Genomic DNA, 18627 nt, shown 5'->3' with positions numbered 1-18627 from the left:
TAATAACGAGCTTAAACGTGTAAACGTTTTCTTACAAATAAATGTTTTTTTCTAAAAATAAATTTAAACGGATAAATGTTCAACTTTTACACGTGTATATACGAAAAACGGAATAAAATGAGAATCCTACGAGAATTAATACGCGACGTAAAAAATTAAAAAAAAAGCTTCTCACACGTTTAATCGCTTTCGCGAATTCGTCGTTTCTTTCGTATCCGTTAATCGACGTTCGCCATCTTTTCGCGTTATTTCGCGTTGTGCGGCAGATATCAAGATTTGCAAATCCATTCACAACGACGTTATCGTGACTATATACCATGCTTGTTATAGCCACTTTTCACATACCGTTGCCGTCCATTGAGCGTAATGACGTGAAAAAAGAGCAGCTGCCGAGATTTGTTTTAATTAACTGATCCACGTGCGCCAGCTCACACAGGCGGTCCTGGCTCGTAGTTTTTAGCGGGCAGCTCTCGACATCGGGCGAACAAATATCGGAAGTTGAGTTCAGGATTTAGGACGTATACGGGAAATAAAAATACCTTGCTGGTGGGTTCCAAAGCTATTTTTTTTTTTTTCAGTGAAAAATGTTATTTCAACATAAATTTTAGCCTTATGAAGATATAAGGCAGATATAAATTTTCTATTTTTATCAAAACCTATATTTGTTTTGTTGGTCAATTTTACGATAAACAGATATTAACAGTATCGATAAATCAATACTTTGGAAGAAGTAATAACAATAATTGTGCAAATACTACAATTTTAACGTAAAACAAGACTTATTTTTATTTTATATAATACTATTACACTGTTCTTGTTCTGAAATAGAAAAATTTACAATTAAACTAATATTATAAGCTCAGAAATAAAAAATATTAAGTAAAAGAAAAGATACATTTTTGATATGCAGTATTTAATTTGAAGTGCTTTTTTAACAAGCATTCTGTGATAAAGAATTTGCTTCGGTATGTTAAATAAAGAGATGGATATTAGAATAAAAAAGATGAACAGATATTAGATGAGAGAGGGCATGCGTGTAATTTTTAAGGTTTACACAGTCGGAAAACGCTGAGCTTAGCGTATATGAGAAACGCTCACTCGCGGGGACTAGCGTCGGGACTAGCGTTCGAATATTCCACAGATTCCATCAGCCACATCACTTTGTGCTAACACGAGGTGTCCCAAATGTCGTTCTCGTCGGCGGGACGGTGTCGTTCTTCGATGCGATGCTTATAGAATGCAGGAGCGTATATTAGATTTACATGTAGATAGTGCTCAAGCAGCCAAGCGTATAGACGGGTGGTAGAGCTGGCGAAGGCCAAACACTTTGCAAGGAGTAAGTGCCCTCGGGGCACGAATTGAAAATCAGGACTCCACAACCTGAGCTAAGATAGGATAAACTGGGAGGCGTGTATAGGCGAAAGGAGAAGTTCTCTTTCTCTCCTCCTCTTTCTCTTTCCCTCTCTGTTGACAAGAAACTGGGAGTTTCGTTCGTCTACATTTTCGCTGAGCGTGTCGCACAGACGTAGTGCAAGAAGATTCGGCATGCCGACAAAGTGCACGAATTGAATATTCAGCCCCGACATGCGATGCGTCGGAAGAGCTTCAGTCTCTGTGCATTAGCGAGATTTTCGTTCGGCGCAATTATATCCAGACTCTCTGCGCGTCGGGACCGTCGCCGTTTGGATTACCATCGTCGAGGCGGAATACCGAAGACGGTACCCTGCAAACAGTACAGAACATTGCAGCAACATTGTAGTAGCATGTGGTTTCACGTTTAAATGTTTCTGTCTTTCTTTGAACAGACAGAATTGTTGACGCAATGTTAGGACGCATAATACACACATGTAACAGTTAATTTTCACGATAGAGATAAGCGAGATTATGAACTCTTATTCCGTACTGATAATCGTTAAACTATATATATTTAAGCAAATTTGTTATTCTAGTTTTTACTTAGACTTAGAAGGATTAAAGAAGATATCTAAATTTTTTCAGATTTTTTTGAAAACACTTTTACATATTAATCAAATTATCGAAAATAACCCACTTGTATGGTTAAGGTGCCAAAAATAACAGTACGGAGTAAGGATGCAAGATGTATTAATAATAATTAATACAATTCTAAGGATTGTCAGTTTTAATAAAATCCTTAAATTTCATTAATTGAAGATTTAAGATTAACGATGGTATAGTAGTGTAATACAGATTATTATACAGGTACACATATATTTTTTAATTAACTGCATATCTCCATGCATACAGGACGTAAATGTATGAAATAAAGAATCGCAATTGCGTTCTTCCATATATACATATTTTGTTTTACAGTATATGTAAACTATTAACACAAATGGAGTAGAGAAAATTTACGTTCTCCGACTGCAACATATCATATTTGTTCGAACATCTCAAACGAAACGAAAAATCGATCCTGGGGTATCGGGAATGGATACTACACAACTTTCAATTATTCAATGTCCAATATTAACTAGTTTTTAGTTTCTTTTTATTCGTTTCAAGAACAAATTTAATCCTAGTATATGTAACAATTGTTTGTCTGTATTTATATAAATAAAATGTAAATCTTTTCTTCAAATTATAATAAAAATATCAAAATTTCTGTTTTGCCTTAATCGGGTCGTAAAAAGTATAAGCTATATTGTTTATTATATATATATTGTAGTTGAGTAGTGCAAATTTTCACACAAATTTTCAAAAGATAGTTAATAAAATCAAGAAAATAATCTGAATAATGAGAAATTCACATAGCAGAAAAGCTTTAATACAAATATTTTTATCTTTTCTTTTTCACGCGCTATAATGGAAATAGAAAAATATAAAAATCATTCTAGAAAATAGATTTACTTTTAGAAAATTTTTGACACGATATACTTACTCATATCAATAAATAGCTAATACAGTTTCGCTAGTAGCACTATCTTACTACCATTATTATTACGCGAATAGTGTCGAAAGAGTTTCTGCTGCATCGCGATACTACCATTTTCGTAACTTAACGTACGCGAGAGACCGCGGTAGAGCTTATCTCCCTTCCAGTTCAGCAGTTAATGGTAAGGCGCGAAATTTCACAAAGCTACAGTTGGAGTGAAATTTGTGCCTAGAGCGGTAGATACGCCGGACGAACCGATACGATCGCGGATGGTACTTGCGAGCGGTCTCCCTCCCGAGAGACGTCGATGATGATGGTCCCGGTTGCCGGGCTGCATCCCCGAATTCTCGGCGCTACGAGAATTTCGTATTCCACGTCGTGGCCTCGGCGCACACGAAGTTAAACTAAGTGCAGTTTGTGCTCGCTGGCCATCATAACGCGCCGGGGTGTATCAGGTCGATTGGAATACGTGCCGCATTCACCCTACTTAAGCCACGGTTTCGTGTTCCGTTCTCGTTGCCGAAGCTTCGGATAAAATTAGGCATCCGCCTCGCTGGCTACTATATAGTTATATAGAAAAGCACCATCTGTGCCGCGTGCAACGTCGTTGCAATTAGCGTCGACCCAAAGAGCTTTTTGGCGATTACGTTTCTGTATGTACATTAATGTACAAAGGATTCTGGTGAGTGTAAGTGTTCGAAGGAATTCTCGGAAAAAAATGAGAATTTATTTGTGCATTTTGAAAATATTCGACAATTATACGTAGTTGGATTTTGTCTCTTGACCTTTTGAAATATTTATAAAGAAATATATAAAGATAATATGAGATGAGAATAAAAATTTCGAGAACACACACAAAGCCGAAGAAAATAACTTGTTAATCCTATAGTAAGGATCCCCGCTATTCTTGTTTTAATATTGTTGTATCGGATATTGATTGCTACAAGTGCAGGGAAGAAGGGAAAGGGTGTATTCTTTAGTTTTACAGTCGCGTCTTTTATTCTCGGCTGCTTCAGCGAGATTAAATCACCGCCAAGCGGTTCTCAGTTCCATCGATAACGAACGAAAGTCCATAAAATCCAATATAACAAAAAGCACTTTAATAGCCGACAACGTGCATTATTGCACTTAACGAGTTTTTCATAACGTAACGTACGTGACGCTGATTTTAACTTTACTTTTTATAACGTACGTCGCCGTCGTACGTTTAACTTACACATACACATATTATATCATCGATATCTCTTTATTGCAATTATGAAAAAAAAAAAAAAAAACAAACGCATCGTGTGTGTGTGTGTGTGTGTGTGTGTGTGTGTGTGTGTGTGTGTGTGTGTGTGTGTGTGTTCACCGATCGTCCTGTTAATAGTAAACCTCTGCGAGGAGACTCGTGACATGGCTCATTCCGTGCGTCAGCTTGAAAGCCGAAACGTACTCGGCGACTCGTAAAACGTTTAATAAAATCTAAATGGTAGTAAAACGAAACGCACAGCGAGTTCAATCGGCCGTCCACTCGATGTACGCCCCGTTGAAGTTGATTTCATACAGTTTGCCGTTTAATTATATTATATCTCATATACATCCGACCCCTCACAGTAGCGTTAATGGCCGTGAGCATCGGCCGCGGTCAATTATGTCAGTCGTGATGCCGTTGAAAACGCTGCGTTACTCACGTGCGACTCGTCGAGCAGAATGTCGGAACAGCGAACGCGCACGCTTTATTAATTCGATAAAATGCGATTAGGTACGGGCGCACCACGGACGCTGTGTAATAACGCGATGATTAAACGAGAATTAATTAAAGTGTACGTGTTATCGCGTCTTCGTAATTTACGAGCGGGCCGAATCTAGGTTGAAGAAATTAACGAGACTCTATTAAACTCACCACGGAGATGTAATTTAAAGAGTATATACAGGGTGTCCGTATAATTTACGATTTTTATTTTAATGACGGGTTTCTTGACGAATTTACTTGGAGTTTACCGAGTTCTTCGCTACAGAGATTATTAAATTATAAGTGAAAATATATAGAGCAAAAGATAGATAATGAAGATAAAATATCAATAGGTATTTGAAATATCATGGTTATTAAGTAGTAATCATCTCAAAATGAAGGACGATCCATAGACATGTATAATAGACCCAGCATTTTTTACAGTATATGCTGATCAACTTCACGTGAAAGAGTGGCAAGATTGAGGGACATTTTTCTATCCTTTATTAATATTGTCTTGACAACATTTCATCAATAAAGAAATATAATTATTAATAAATTATATATTATATATATATATGTATGTACACATCTGATTCGCGTAGACAAGGAAAGAAAATTGAGAGGCAACCTTCTGAAGATAAATATATAGCCAATGCTGAGTTTATTATATATATGTCTATGGAAAGATCAATCAAAATTGATTTTTAAAAATTTAAGCCGTAGTCTGTAATATTCAATATCTTTATAAGATAATGGAACAATTACAATATTTCAAGCTAAGCGCAATATTGTCGTAATTTTATTTTGTTCTATTAACACGCCTCGCAAAGCGTAAAAAAATTTCGCTACAAATTTATTTAAATATATAATCAAAATTAAAGATATTATCTTGACGTTCTGTTAATTGTATCTAGTAAATGCATCATTTTCACGGTTTCTTCTTTTTTAAAAGGAAAGCCGCGAACGATTGTGATTTGTAATTGAAGATTGATGCGTTCTCTCATGCTATTATACTAGAAAGAATCATTAAAATTCATAGTGGAAATTTAATACAGAAGCTCGTTCAAGTTAGAACAGTCGCGGAAGAAGAGGGAATTACAAAGGTGGCCTGAAATGTACAGGACTTGGTTTTATATGGTCGTAAAAAGCATCCATCATGGAGACCGTTGGTTACCACCGGCACACTCGTAAAAAAAAAAAAAAAAAAGAAAAAAAATAACGTTCTCTTTGCAAAATCCTGGGTTTTGAGAGTGGTTTCCGCCATCAAATTGCGGCTACGCATTCGTAAGAGAATTTTTTCGCTGGACTGAAATCATGGTCCTCCTAGTAGTATACATACATATATGCATATGGAATAATATTAGAATCATATATGGAAGTACAAATCCTATTAATTATATTAGAATCAGTTCGTTCTTGATTCATTGTACATACATACATGCACATACATATGTATATACAATAAATAAATAAATAAATACACACACACACACACATATATATATTTTTTTTATTTATATTTATATGTACTATCTACTGTATGTATTAATTAAAGGAAAATTTTATCACGAATATTTTACAGTTGTCGAATTAAATATTCCCAATATATTCCTAAACGAAAGCTTTTAATCTAGAATTATATTAAAAAATTCAGCTATAAATTAATTATACAATGCGTACTTATTTCTGAAGGATATGATTACGAACTGGGTGTGCAATAAATACAACTTGTTATAAAATTTTCATACCATCGGAGTCTTCTGTCTCTTAATATCGAGACACAAAACCACTCTCGTCAAATTGGTACCTGATTTAAATTCACCAGCAGCAATCTCGCTGAAATTCACGCCGGCCGATTCCGATCCGTGGATACAGTTCTAGCTCGCGTCCGAGATGCAGAAAAGAGAAGGAGAAAGAGAGAGGAACGATCTGAAACGGTAACGGATAGCTGGCAAGGACGAAACTTGATTTTTATGGCGGACAAGTTTTAATCAAGTTCGGGAAATTAGAGGAAAACCTCGGCGAGCGTTGCCGTCACCCTCGTGCGATTCCCCGCCTACTTTTGCCTTCCACGTTTCGAATTTTCTCCTTGTCTCCCATCGCCTTGAGCCCCTCCGCGCTCCTTTTCTCACTTTCCACTCTGCTGCCGAGAAAACTCGATAAGTAGGAAATGGGCAAGTTGGCACGTTTGCTAACTTCATATGTCCGCCCTCTGTCTGATATCGAGAGGCCGAAAGAGCCACACCCGTCTACTTTTGCCTTTCCGCTTCTTACTTCTTTCTCTCTTTCTTCTTCTCGCTTCCGCGATCGCGTCTTTCAAAGAGATCCATCTCCAAGAAGGCACTCGCAACACTTATTTCCTATTTTCTGTGTGTTCGTCTTTTATAGTCCTATAAAATATCCGAATAGTACATCTGCTGGAACGAATAGCAGATATATACAAGGAAGAAGAAGGATCATAGCTAGACTGATAATATTTGCTATAATTCACTTCATTTTTTTTTATGTAAGACGTTTAACGTTCAATGTTTAGCGTTATGTCTAAAGAAAATAAGTAAATTGGTTTTATATTAGATAAATGTGTTAGAAAGACAATTTGTTATAAAATAATTATTTCGACGTGTTGCATCTAGCGGGATATAAGAATTTGTTAAAAAATTAGCAAAATTTAAGTATATGATATAGATTTCACTTTTATTTATTTGTTTTTACAAACATAACAATAATTTAATGCATCTGTACATTCATGTATGATGTTAATTTGTAATACTTATATAATACGTATGTAAATGTAATTACAAATTAATAAATAACATCGTACACATATAATGACTGCCGCTGAATATGTTTTAAATATGTCACGCATAATATGTATAATATATTCATGTAATGAGAAAACAAAGAGGAAAAAGCTACAATTTCATTTCAAAATGTTCTTAAATATTTAACGATTTTATTATTATTTTGAATAAGAAATTTAAAATATTTTATTATTATTTTGAATAGAGGAAATTTAAAATATTTTCTTCCGACTATTTAGTTTAAATTTTTTTTTGTTTTTCTAAATCCTATAATTTTATAATATTTTTATCTATAATTGTGACCCAACATTCTATATACATTTAGAAAATAATTAATCATGCGCATAAATAATTTCGAGATAGGTAATTTATTATCTATATTAATAACGTTTCACGCAATGTGTGTTTGTGCATACATCCGATTATAGTTAATGTTATTCGTTATTATTATTTCATTGCGGTTATATCTCGAACGACGTTTAATGCAACCAAGCGGAGAATTGATTTTAATTGAACGATATTCCGATTGAATATGTCGGGTAATTATTTTCACAACAAGCGTGACATTTATACAATTAGTCAATGCAGGTTTTTTCTTTTCAAAAAAACTAATTGTCTTCACAAGTTTTTTGTGATAACCTCGCAATGACAAATTGCAAATATATGTACTATTGTACGAGAAATTTGTAAAGATTCTTGCCTTTCTCTAAATTTGTCGAATGGTCCCAAGTGATAGATAGACCTTAGCTTTAATGCGATTCTACCAATTTTACGCTTCGAACATTGCGGAAAATCACGCAAAAGGAGGCAAAGTCAGCTACGCGCGTACAAACGCTAGCATTAGCTGGAAAAAAACGAAAATCCCCTTGAAATCTTTCTATCTTATCCTCCCTAGAGTGTTATAAACATCGATGAAAGAACCCTTTGAACTTGTCGCCAATCGGAAACTGCCTGGATTTAAATCTTCATCTCATAATTACGAGTGCCCTGGGGTAGAAAATTGACATCTGTGCCACTGGGATCGACTCTATCTGCAAAAATATGTTGATCCTTTCGCCGGGATGATACCTCGGCTATTCGCTTAAATGTATTTTATACGAGGATACGCTCCGGGCCATATTTGGCGAGCGCCAAATTTATTAGAGATGATACTTTGATGAGAAAATACCATTCTGACAACCAGCGATATACATATAATTAACATTAATTAATATTTTAAAACAGATGACAATTTTTATTTTATTAAAAAAGATTTGTTCATATTTTGCAGACAGATTTATCTCATCGTGTCTTTTTCATAAAATTTTTTATAATTTATATAGTGAAAACTGTAAAGTTTTTTGATGCTTAAAATGTCTTTTTAGGAAATGCCCTTTTGCACACGATAATTAATAACACAAATAACATGTTGGGGGGAACATCACCAAACTGCGTGTTCAATCTCGGAATCTATTGCCGCTCGGTGACCTGACCCGTAATTGATCACCGCCGCTAATTATGGAGTTTAATGGCTGTCCTACTCGGTGAACTCTCTTTGACCTCATAAAACCGTGTTCGGGATCGGGAAGCGACCCTTTTCTGTTTGCCCTTTCGTGCGTCGATTCGAAACATCGTCGCCCGGCAACCCTCATCGCCACATGCGGCGCGAAAACCGCTGTGGAGAAACGAGTCTGGTTGTTGAAATGCGCAAAAAGTTCGTCCCGAGACATTCGAACGACTCCTTTTTCCCCCGCAGATTGCCGGGCTTACGCGAAACCAGTAACCGCCAATTTACCGCTACCGCGATCAAAATGCAAATGAGTATTAATCGAGCACGGGCGGAGGTAATCGCTCGACGCACTCTTTTTCCGTTCTCTCTTTTTCCTCGCTTTTTCTCGCAGGTTTAAAAGTCGGTCTCATCCTTTCGGTCGCATTCACCCCCTTTTTCACAAACGTTTACGTACGTATACGCGTGCACTATGGAACGGGCCTTGTATTGCAATGGCGCACATGCGGCGATGCAGCTGCCGTTGCTGCTGTACAAGCGCTGTAATTTACCGTCGGTACAATTAGTTTGCGTATATGAACTGGAGGGCCGTTCGGTGTAAACTATGAATTCGTATCTGCGCGGTACACACCCCGGCGTGTTCGCCGCACGAGGATTGCGATTAAATGCAAATCGTCGAAGACCGCCCGGAAGACCCCGTGGGAGACGCGGCGCGACGAATACCCTCCGCGCCAGACGCGATGTGTTCTTCCGCATATAATCGCTCGGTATTAATTGGCTCTTGAAATTTACGTCCGTGTCCATTTATAACGGATATGATAGAGATCGTAATAATTAATTTGCAGATCGATTTTGTGGAAATCGAAGCGTTTTCCGTCTCGTTGAATAAGAATGATATTGATAATATAATCACTATGTCAATTATATCTTTCTATTTACTTGTCCATCATAGCAATCTTTTTAGAATTAATTTACATTTGCTTGTACGATATATGTAACAAAAAGAATACGAATTATGTATTTTAATATTAATGTTTTATACATTTTCTATAAAACTCTTCCGTATAATCCTGCATTTGTGAGAACAAATTATCGCTCAGACAAGAACAAAGGTGTAGGTGTGATTTCTAATAAATTTATCCGTCCTTCAACGAGATCTCGTTAAAGCTTTATGTGCCAACAGTACATGAACTTTCTCTCGTTACAATAATCGAATCTCTTTGGAATAAGGGATGAAAATGTGATTTCAGCAGCATGTGCACAATGCAGGATCGGTAGGTACAAGCAAAGCTAATAAGGGAACCAACGTGTTCGGAATATAATAGCCGTTTGCTAACAACCCGTGTATTTGCATCTTCAAAGGTATCTTCCGTGACGTAGTATTCCTTGTCCAACACTGTTAACAAAATATTAAATTCAATATATCATGCAAATATAGAGAACTCGAAATTTTACACAAGATATTATTTATAAAGAAATATTATTCTAATTTCGTTTAAAATAATAAATACATTTTATATAAACTATTGTTTATAATGTATATTAAGAAATTTGTTAAATATATATATATATATATATATATATATATATATATATATATTAAAAATTTTGTGTATTAACAAATTTAACAAATTTCATTAGATTTTGTTTTTGATGATGTGTGAAAAAAATATTTAGAGAAATATAAGTATTGTAACTAATAAATTATAGTAAACTAAAAAAAATTGTTCTACATAGGTATCTAGAGGTTGAATTTTCTCGGCATTTTTATATTAAAAACAAAAGAAAAAAAAAGAAAAAGGATCAGACTACGTTGTTTACATAAATTACAAAAGATGCGGATCAGCCCTTTGAAAACGCTCACCGTTGCTGCTCGACTTACTTTTCGATATTATTCGATTAACGCAGATTAAAGCGACTTTGTGATGAACGACGGAACGTCATTCGTGAATTCTTCCTTGAAGATTATCACGACTGCGTAACGGAAAGAATCGTATCATTAGAAATTTTTTTTTGTCGCTGTAACGACTCGCGAACTCGTATCAGGCTCTGTTTTTACATTGTTTAAGGCCCTTCTTACGGAGAGGAAAAAGCTGCCGTCTGGGTTAATTATCTTGATGAAAGGAAAGAGAGGGTTATACGGAAGTAACGCCGAGAAAGACTCCGTGGACCTTGCCGGTTACCAGACGTTGTAACGGGATTACCTTGATAACGTGGTAATTTGACCGCTATACTCGTCCGAGAGTCGAGGAACTAAGAAATTAAGACCATAAAAGCATTACCGCGGAGTGCAGGGGGCTTTAGAGTGGTGAATTGCGCGTGACACGCTCCAGTTGTGAGGAATGAGCCTCGGGCTGGAGAAAAACTGATTAAAATGTAATCTAATATGCTGGCGACCTTAGCGTCGTTATCCTTGAATTCCTCTACCGTACTATGCTTCACTCCATTCAACCCTTTTGGCGCATCATTCTCCTGCTCACCATAGTGTATTTTTCTCGTGTATCAACGTCTCTCCCAGTTTACACTTCCAGCGGCTAATCACCGTAAATGCATCGCATGTCATCACACCGGCGATTCTTCCACTAGGTTTCCTCAGTTACGCATATTTTTTTTTCAGCACGCACAACCCTTGTCATTCTTGGGGAAGCAACGGAGTGAAGCTTAGTAAACTGTGGATAACTTGTAAGATGGCTATTATTTTCATCAATGTTCCCTGGTAAGTTAAAAAAAATTTATAGCGCGTAAAGCATATAATATCATATTTATTTATAAATTTATTCGAAAAGAGGAAAAGTTTTTTGTTATAATTTTTTTAATACTATATATTTTCTACAATATATTATTTTTACTTAAAATATATAACAATACGGAAGATTCCAACAGTTTAATACATTCGTGACTAAAGATATGAAGATGCGCGGGGTAGATAAAATTGTTTGGTAATCTTTTGCCAATAGAAAATCTTATCAGTCCAATTATCTTGACGCGTTTTGGATGTTTGTTTCATTATATATATCGATTTATTACATATATTCCATAATGAGGTGATAATTTAGCACGACAATCTTTGATGTCAAGATGAGGAATTTTCACAATGCGGTGGTAATTAAATAAAATTCCTACGCTTTCCTCTCCATATATCCAATGCAATTTGGTTGTATATGCATATTCCCTATTCAATAATTCTCTCTTACTATTATGCTAATCATCGCAGGCTTGTTAACTTTTACGGTTGATCAACTAACATCGCAAGTAATTATTAAGATGAAATTCATTCTAGAATGTATCAAGATAAGATAGTTGTTTGCGCAAGTATAAAGCATAAGATAGTGAATGTTAAAGTGACTAACTGATTTGCAAATTGAGAAATTGTTTGACGGATTAGTTAAGTCATGAGTATTAATGCATACACGTTTGATATAGAGACGTTTTGACACAAATTGTGATAAATTCACATTAATAAGTATCAAAACTAATCAAACACATTAAAAAGCGAATAAGTAATAGAATATGTTTTTATTACAATAAAAAATTTTTAAGTTTTTAACGGTTAATGTAAATAAAAGTTTGCTGAGACACGCTACTAACAATAAGTGATACAACTATAGACTTACGCAAAATTGTTACTGAAACAAATAAAAATCCAATATACACATTATATGCATGCTTTGATAATTGATCTTTTTTTTAATTTTTCCCTTGTTTCTCAGACGTCTTCTTTAAATTTATGGTGGCCACCTGCGTGCTTGAAATACCACTGTGCAAGTATAGAAGATCTAGCAGCTTTTCCTTGTCTAAGAAATGAAACATTGTCGAAATTTTTTCTAATTTTTATTATCTTTTATATGTGTTCTGTTTTTTTAATTTTTACATTATTTGAAAATATATTAACGTATTTTATAAAAAAAAGTAAAACGTTTAACACGCTTCTTTTTTAAAAGATGTAATGTTTTTTACAAGATGCTTCAACCTTTCAACAGCTTACAATTTAACATTTTGAACAGCGTAAAATATTAAATCAAATAATAATGCTTCTGCAAAAAACGGAGACTTGAAATATTTTTCATTGTAATTCAAAATATTATTCGCGACACTTAACTGATATTTAATCCATTCTTTAATTAAGGTTAAGCTCTATCCATGACGTAATATCGACATGTCGTAAAAACACACAAAAAAATTGAATCCTTAAATCCATTTTATAGATATAAAACGTTCTCACGTTTTCTTCCATCAGATACGCGTCGCGACGCGTCGTGACGAACGTTCATGCGAAAAGGCATTTCTTCATCAACGATAGGACATGGACTGTGACCTCGTCGGTCAACGGGTTCCAACCTTTCGGAGCATTTGCAATTACAACATGGGTCGACGTGGTGCAGTTACGCTGGTCATGCAGGTATAATGCTATCACGATAAGTCACGGCATATACTTGCTCGAACGAAGACTTGACCGTCGACATTTCGGTTCACGCGTGCTTATGTCACTTTTTTTTATGTGCTTATCCTACATCTTTCTTGTTCTCTTCTCTCTTTCTTCTTCTTCTTTTTTTCCTTTTTTAAACAGCATCTTGGTTTAAATTCCGCTCAGAGCGCACGGTTATATTGTACGGACGATCAGTCAGTCGGTTAATCAACTCTTTAACTCTACAATGCGCAGTTGCTCGATTTCTTCTTAAAATTTTATAGATGTAATGCCGCTTTAAAATAATTGATTGTACGAATAAGGTATCAGCGGCGCCCTCGTTACTTTATGAATAACTGCATAATTATTATAATCACGTTGCTGCACTGCGTGCATTTATTATAACAGATTGACTAAACTTTGATATAGAATTTATCACGTACTTGAAACATGCTGAAACGCGATGTAGTTTTGTTACGCATATTCAAATTAAATTTTGAGTAATTGATTTTAAGTGCGCATCTAACTTTCTCGCAAAACTTAAAAAGACGGCGTTAAAGCACTTTAGGTATACGAGAAACATGAGAAATAATTTTAAAGCTGACGTGACGAAAATAACAGAACGACAGCATAGAATCGTATGTATTCGGCGAATTAAATTGTGTTGAAGAAATATACAATAATTTTAAGCTTCTGTTCTCGTATAGAATGTTTTTCTGCTTCGCTTTGCTGATGACAAAAACTTGGCAAAGAAAGATAAACGTAGTTTACTGATTAGATAGATACGAGATCGCGCAAAATTGCGCCGCGCAAAAACGCATTATACGTTCGGAAAATTTATTTCCCATTTTCATCAGAGAAGTCTCTGAAGTACATTACTAACAAATCATGCGCCGGGAAAAATTTTACTGCAACCGCTACTATCTGGTCCTTGCCGAGGAATTATTACCTCCTTTAAACCGCTGCTACTGGATTTTCCAACGTATTTTGCGGCTTGGTAACTAGTACATGCGAAAACTAATTTTCCTACTGTTGGGTTCCCGTAAACAGTAAGCTTTGTCTTTTAAAAAGACAAGATGAATATAGTTTCACTCCACGTACAGATATATATAATTTAAGATCACATAATCTTACGAATGAACTATAAGAAGCGTTATAATCAGACTTGAAATATACGTTGAAAATATATGAATGAAAGTATGATTATTTATCAAACGATGTATACGAGTGAAAAATATTTGTATAATTTTGTGCAGTAAAGTAGAGCTACAATCGTATGCAGTATGTTTCTAGAGCAAAGGAAAAGAAGCAAAATAAGTTCTAAATCTTACGAATAAACTATAACAAGTGTTAAGCGGAATTAAAATACATATAGAGCAGAAATATATCGATAGAAGTAGCATTGTCGAATACACGATTGAAAAAATATTCATACAGTAAAATGAGGAGTTACAGTCTCACGAGGTATATTTATTGAAGCAAAAGAAAGGAGCAAAGAAGAATGAGAATTATAAATTCGTTGCTTTAATTCTCGAATGAAATATAAAAAGAACTCTTACTATTTGAGCACAAATTCCATCCGCATTTTCTGTACAATCTTGGAACAAAATCGAAAACACTCTTGGTATTCTGCTGTCGTTGTTTATCGATACGCCATGCTTCCAGAGCTTCAATCCGATCCACTTGATCCTGCCTCGAATGGTGAAGCAGAACGTGAGTAGTAAGACCGAAAAAGCTGAAATATCGTTCTTTGCCGCGATAAATAATATTTCAGAAAAAAAAATGGATGTTTTTATCATGTCATTTTTACTTTTTTATCATGTTCGATAAACATGATAAAAAAAAGTAAAAATTAATATTTCGAGCTCATAATCAACAGTAGTTTATAATCATCGTCTTAATTCTGACATATCTGATACGTAGAATAGAGAAATCTTTTTGCGGAAGGATTTTCACACTTCTCTCGTGAGACCTAATGAAATGATACATGAATAACACGAGTATGCCGCAGGATGTCTTTCGAGATACCACCGTGAAGAAAATAAAGCTCGTCAGGCTGAGATGTCGAGCCGGCTTGTCGAGCTGGCGGGCACGCTTTCTATTCATTACGCTCGCGACTGTTCATTAAAAGTAGTTAGTCGTCGCGAAAGTCGTAACTCAAGCGTTGGGCATAGTCGTTGTCTCCCCTCATCGTCGTGTCTAAGCTCCCATCGTGTCGTAAGAAAGTCTCCTCCACCTTCGTCTGGTGCAGCTTGTAATCTCTTTTTATAATTAGCCGTCTCATTACCATAGTTACGATCGAAAGTAATTATCAGTCGGTTCCGCTCGTTCCCGCTCGCGTCGCTTGGTATCACGTAATTTCATGGAAATTCGTGCGATCTGGTGGGTCGGAACGTAAGGATGGAGGTTGGAACGAGGCAGCAACGAGGGCAGGAAGATGGGATAGGAAGATCGAGAGGTCAGGGAAAGGGGAGGGCACGCCGAAGTGGAGTCGGCGCGGAAGGTTTCGTGAAATTACTCTTGGGGCCAACGTCACTCGGGGGAAAATATCGAATCCGTAGCAATGAATATCCTCGTGACGTCGAGCCTTCCTAGAGAGGATAATAAGTCGTGCGAGACACCCGCATACCGCGACGAAGAAACGCATAGCGAAGAAACGAGCTGCGCGTAGGAAGAAATTCAAGGCACGCTCCTCGATACGTAAAGTGGTTCTCGAATCTTGATATCTGACATATGTTCAAGATTCTAAACACAAGCAGGAGAATAAACGTCTCGTAAAAGTCACTTCTTGTTAGACTGATGGCGCGATATTGAAATATATATATTATATATATTCCTAACTGATTCAAGTAATTTTAAATGGATGAAACATGTGTGTCTCTCTCTCTCTCTCTCTCTCTCTCTCTCTCTCTCTCTCTCTCTCTCTCTCTTCAATTAAACTCTAAATCGATGAAATTATAAAACTGTCGGTGATTCATGTTAAAGGAGGTGTTTGTATTTTTCTATTAAAAGATAGCGCATCGTGAAAAAAGATTAAATGAGAATCCAAACGAAGAATCGTTCTGTTCGCGAGAGAGCAAGGTGATTTTACAACGCTTACTTGGACGCGACATATATTCTTCGGCCGAGTAGAATCGCACTTAAGTGCATACCGACGTGCAACGGTGGAAATGGGGAAGAGGGATGCGGTTGTAGTAAACCACAAGGAATTCACCGGGTGCCTTTGCTGCCCATCCAACATCCCCCTCCGCTATACCCTTCGTACAGCCACGGTCGACGACTTTCCTCCCATCGCCTCCATCGTAGTACGTATCATTGTACCGACACACGTGTACCGAGCACATCTACGTACAGACACGCTCAGTAGGCCACGCAGGCTGTTGTGTGGTGCCGTAAATAAGCGATGGCTATCGGATAATGTACCAGCACTCGGGACTTACCACTCGGCATGTAATATATTAATTACAAACAATTAACTATTCTTTGCCTCTCCCTTGGCTACGTGACTGGTCCCTGCCGCACGTGCAGTGCGCGCAAGTACGTGAACGTGCAACACGTTTGTATTGCAGGCCTTGATCAGGAGAAAGAGAGAGAGAGAGAGAGAGAGAGAGAGAGAGAGAGAGAGAGAGAGAGAGGAAGAGAACGAAGCTGATGAGGTCGCGGTAGGAGGGAATGCGAGATAGTCTGGGTGAACGTAATGGTCGGTTCGCCATTCTCGCGTGCCAAGGGGTAGTTTCCTTCCTTCGGCAACAACGTCAGTCGAGTAGAGCCTACGGTTTATGTGCGGCTTGTGTTGCAACCTGCGTACTTAGGCACGCTCGTGCTATACATAAAGGAATTTATACGCGCACGCACGTATCGAAAATTTATTGTGAAATTTGTCGACAAAAAAAAAATATATAATTCAAAGGTTTGATATTTTGAATAGAGAAGGCTTTAGCAAATTTAGTTAATATTAAAATAACAAATTGATCAAGTAATTCGAAGATTATTTTAGAATAAAAGTCGAGTCTTCGGTTTGTGTTGTATAACCTATGTAATTTTTTTTTTAACAATAGAGAAAGCTTGAGCAAATTTAGTCAGTACTAAATAACAAATTGATCGATCGATTCAAAGATTATTTTAGAGAAAAATTAAACTTTTCAGAAATAATTCTGTGCCGCGATATTGTTTACAGAGTCACAATGAACGTAATTCAATTACGGTAACCATTTGTGCTGCCTGAATGCGGTCACACAAAGACATCGCAATATTAATTGCTTCAAAGTTTAATCGACAATAGCGGCGATTATTTTTGCCGATTCCTTCCTCCGGGGCTTCCAATGGTCGATATACCATATTGCTTTTCTATTTTACTTTTTCCCAGCGCTTCGCCAAACCAACAATGTTACCTTATTGGTGACTGTTAACCATTCTAAAGAAACGCGTATATACATACATCCCCTCTCTCTCTCTCTCTCTCTATATATATATATATATATATATATATATATATATACACACACACACACACACATGTGCTTCTTGCACAACGGCGATCAATTCGCAAAAGCGCTGCGTTTTGCACTGCTGCAGAAGCTCGGCAATACTCGAGGGAGTTACCCTCTTTTCCCTCCTCCCTGATCCTACACCTTCTTACCTACATTCGCCTGACTATTACGAGAAGAAGACAGGAAGAAAGGAAGTGTGAGAGAACGAGGAAAATCGATCGCAAATCGAAAGTATAAACTGGAGCATTCCGAGAGATTCGAGAGACTTTGCTAATTATTCCTGTCAGTTACTGTTAGGATTGCGCGGATGTGATTTATACATTGCGACTCCGATCGACTGGTCAATAGATAATATCTGCGTTCGATCGTGATCGTTAGTCCGACGTGGTTCTCGCTATTGAATTTCTTTGAATCTACCGACCCCAATTACAGAGTCCGTCGTGACCTCTTTCGAGTCTACTATGAGCGGACCCTTGATATCGGAATCTGGCAGATTAAATAGGACAAACAAAAGAATCTCTTTTTACCTACCGTGAGCGGACGGACGAATTAATGAAACGTTTTCCACCAAGCGACAGTAAAACGTGAATTCTACCTTGGACAAGCATGACACACGTAGAATAACGAGAGCCCGAACCACACGAATGCTCGCGTTATATACGAACGAGACCGGTGTGGTGCGTGAGGGTACATATTTAATTCTTTCAACAGAAATTTTTCATTCTTTCAGTTGAAAAACTAAGTGATTGAGGAGTGACCGACATATCAATTTATTCGTATATCAACAGCGGTTATCAAAATCTAATCAATGTGAGATTTCGCCATAGCATAATAA

The 18627-nt window shown here is 36.6% G+C and overlaps 1 long non-coding RNA gene across 7 annotated transcripts in view; it reads right to left on the bottom strand.

The window, feature by feature from the left end:
• LOC140665399 (uncharacterized) overlaps nucleotides 1–18627 on the bottom strand; it is a 397969-nt gene that overhangs the window by 97337 nt on the left and 282005 nt on the right. For 5 of the 7 annotated variants that reach the window (XR_012046592.1, XR_012046593.1, XR_012046595.1 and 2 more), the window contains one exon: nucleotides 7720–10293. The exons of 1 other annotated variant lie outside the window; for it this stretch is intronic. This is a non-coding gene — a long non-coding RNA (uncharacterized lncRNA). Of the gene's footprint in view, nucleotides 1–864; nucleotides 1724–7719; nucleotides 10294–18627 lie in introns of those variants that run through there. One more of the 7 variants, XR_012046596.1, reaches the window with a different exon arrangement.

Source organism: Anoplolepis gracilipes, chromosome 4 (assembly GCF_047496725.1).
Source record: "Anoplolepis gracilipes chromosome 4, ASM4749672v1, whole genome shotgun sequence".
In the NCBI taxonomy this organism is placed as follows: domain Eukaryota; kingdom Metazoa; phylum Arthropoda; class Insecta; order Hymenoptera; family Formicidae; genus Anoplolepis; species Anoplolepis gracilipes.
This window is presented reverse-complemented; position numbering and strand designations above follow the sequence as displayed.